General features: G+C 49.0%; 1 non-coding gene across 1 annotated transcript; it reads right to left on the bottom strand.

Annotated features, from left to right (window-relative positions):
• Positions 1 to 3,122: 3,122 nt before the first annotated feature.
• On the bottom strand, positions 3,123 to 3,248 carry LOC138374040 (U4atac minor spliceosomal RNA). The gene has a single exon (XR_011231323.1). It is a non-coding gene; the product is annotated as a U4atac minor spliceosomal RNA (small nuclear RNA).
• Between the last annotated feature and the right edge of the window lie 323 nt (positions 3,249 to 3,571).

The raw sequence follows: 3,571 nt of genomic DNA on the forward strand, positions 1-3,571 counted from the left end.
ACTTTCAATGAGCCTAGAACTATGCTAAGTGCTTTCTGCTTACTATATCTTTTTTAAAATTTTTTTAGAGACAGGGTCTCACTCTGTTGCCCAGGCTGGAGTGGAATGGCGCCATCACAGCTCACTGCAACCTTGAGCTCCTGGGCTCAAGCGGTCCTCCTGCCTCAGCCTCCCAACGTGCTGGGACTACAGGCATGAGCCACCGCTCCCAGCTGCCTGGTGCATCATTTATGTTCCCGCAAGTCCGCCTGAGAGAGATGGAGGAATTAGGGCTCAGACTGTGACCAGGATGTACCCCAGCCTCACAGCCAGTAGCGGGTGCAGCTGAGATTTGAACTGCGGCAGATCTCATGCCAGAGCTGTGGTGTCAGCCACCCCACATAGCGGTTAGGAAACCTCTAAGGGGGAGCTCCGACTTCAGACAGAGCTGGGTTCAAATCCTACCTCTAAATGTCACAGTATGAGGCCAGTTGAGAAATGATTACTCACAATGAAGAGGTGGGCTCCTTGACCAGAAGAGGACATGGTGGGAGAAGGGACAGACCCAATCTAGCAACCGTCATTTATACACGGCAGGAATGGATCTAAGCAGGTCACTCCCAGCCTCACAGGCGGCACCGAGATGACGGGAGACTGACAGGCAGGCAAAGGCCCCGTCCGGATGTGACGGCCGATGAGTTCTGGCATAAGAAGTCCCAACGCCATTAATCGGTGTCGGTAAAGCACTTGTTCCCTTCTTCAAAGGGCCTTCCGTCTGTCATCTCACAAGCGCTTTATCACGTCCTGGGGAAGAAGCATTTTCTGAGAGAAGTTGCCACGTAGAACACGTCTCGGAGTTGTCCCACCCGAGAGGCAGGACTCAAGGGGAAGGGCTTTGCTGAACGGCTCACAGCTGGCTTGTGATACAAAGTTCCACCAGCTCTGTCATCTTTTCCAGCAAGCCAACCAACGGCCTGTGACCCTGCCACCTCCGGCAGGTGAGCCCTAATCAGAGGTGGCTGCCTTAGATCAGGAGCTTCTGCAGAGACAGTTTTCTCCCCTTTCCCATTCACCATACAGAGATGGAAATTTCTCAAGGATGGATGGAGCCATTAGTTAGTACTCTCTAATCACTCTCCACAAGGAAATTCGGTTCCTACAGCCTTTTAACAGCATTCTAAAAAGAAGGGCTTAATAGTGGACATGTGAATAAAATGACTATGGTGATAAAAGTGTTTCTCTAAACACCGCAAACCACCTTGCACCTCTTTAACCTTCCAGAGAGGTCATGGTCAGGGAATGAGGACCAGACTCATTCATTCATTCAACAGACGATGGCTCAGGCCTGCTGTAATCACACCAGCCGCGGTTCTGTGTGCTGGGGGTGAACAAGCCCGACAAGCTCTCTTCTCTCATGCACGAGCATCCTATTCAGGGAAACCCACGCGCACACGGGAGAGGTTGAGAATGCAGCCCCAGCTCAGCAGTACCCAGCTGTGGCACCTCCTTGACCAAATGCGGTGATACCCCTGCCCCGCCCGCCTTGCAGATCTGCGTGGGGGTCAGATGAGGCCGTGGGTGTGGAAGGAGGTGGGAAATTGAGGAGCCTTCAAGGTAAGGCATGTTTATCACTTGCCTGGTCTGTCTCCTCAGCCTCTCCCAGGTGCAGAGGAACAACAGCATCTTCTGAGCACACAGGAGTGAGTGGTTAGGTAACATCTCCAGTGTTGACCCAGAAGTTAAACCTCGGCAAGATGACTGCTCTATCCGTGGTTACAGCAAAAGGACTCCCATCCACAAAGAATCACTGTTTCACAGAAAATCAAGGTGTTTTACCTGAAAAACTAGTACTGGGAGATCCAAATCAAAGCCTGCAGCCCTGTATGTGCATGTATCTTGCAAAGGTGTATTTAATGAATATTCATGCTATGCAAAGATGTGAGAGCCAGAAAGGGTCATCTCAGCCTCTCTTCATTTCACCTCGAGGAAAACTGAGGTCCAAAGAGAAGATGTGACTTGTCAGAGGCTGCTCAGTGGACAAGGGCAGAGTAGAAGCGGGGTCTAAGCCTTAGTCCAAAGCGCTCTCCACAACAAACTGCAAAAATGACCTTCCGTATGAATTGTCCAATTTATTCAACACATTTTTACGGAGCACTTTAGATGCATGGTCCTTGGGTGAGTGCTTTGGACAAGTGCTTTCTTCAGGTAAGTGTCCTCGGTGCTTTTAGGGTAATTCTGAGTCAGGAGCTCTGAAGTGGAGCCTGGGAACCTGCATTTATGACAATAACTGCCTCTGGGTTGTTCCGGGAGCCGGGCACACTTGTGGAATTCCAGCCCAAGTGGCTTGGGGCAAGGTTCTCAACCAAGCTGAGCACGACCATCTCAGAGCAACCCTTCATAATTATTTCACTGTACGGTAAGTCCTCACTTAACGTAGCCAATAGGTTCTTAGAAGCTGCAACTTTAAGCAAAAGGACATATAATGAAACCAATTTTAACATAGGCTAATTGATATAAACAAAAGTTAAGTTCCTATGTTTCTGGCCACAAAAACATCACCAAACTTCTAAATAAAGACCAAAATACTTCTAATATTAAACATTGAAATAAATGTGAGCTATAGATACATTTAAGAAAAATTAATAAAACAAGTAAGATAATTATTTACCCAATTATTCCAGTCCAGGGTCTCGGGTGGCAGAGCCCATCCTGGCAGCTCAGGGAGCATGGTGTTAACCGACCTGGACAGGGCGCACCCACACCCACACTGGGACCGCGTAGACAGCCAATTCACCTAACGTGCACAGCTTTGGGATGTGGGACGAAACTAAAATTCCTAGAGAAACCTATGCAGACACGGGGAAAATGTGCAAACTCCACACAGTGGCCCAGGAAGATAATTGATTTTTTTCTCATCCGTGTTATAACGAAATGACATTGAATGAAACAACATTATTCAAGGACCTGCCATATTTCCAAAACCTTTTCTGGGTGAAACTGATGCCCCGCCATGTGCTCAGGAGCTCCTGGCATCATTGTTAAGATCACTGATACAGACACCAGGACGTACCGAGGTTCAAGTCCCAGCTCCCCCATTACCAATTGTGTCACTTGGAGAGAAGTTACTTATCTTTATTTCCCCTTTTTCCAAAAATCACACCAAGGTAAAGCAAAGCCCTAGCTGATGTGAGCGTGCTGTGCAGGAGTTGGCAGTGCTGCCCTCACCGCCCGCTCATTGCACAGGAGCACAGCCCCAGGAAAAGACGGTGAAAGGTACTTATCTTCTTGGAACCACAGGTGATAATGACAAAAGAACCTACCCCAGAGGGCCTGGCGCGGTGGCTCACACCTGTAATCCCCACCTGTAATCCCAGCACTCTGGGAGGCCGAGGCGGGCGGATCGTTTGAGGTCAGGAGTTTGAGACCAGCCTGAGCATGAGCAAAAACAAGACCCCGTCTCTACTAAAGAAACAGAAAAAAATAAGCTGGACAACTAAAAAGATATATACATAAAAAATTAGCCGGGCATGGTGGTGCATGCCTGTGGTCCCAGCTACTCGGGAGGCTGAGGCAGGAGGATCACTTGAACCCA

This window comes from Eulemur rufifrons, chromosome 23, assembly GCF_041146395.1.
Source record: "Eulemur rufifrons isolate Redbay chromosome 23, OSU_ERuf_1, whole genome shotgun sequence".
NCBI lineage: Eukaryota > Metazoa > Chordata > Mammalia > Primates > Lemuridae > Eulemur > Eulemur rufifrons.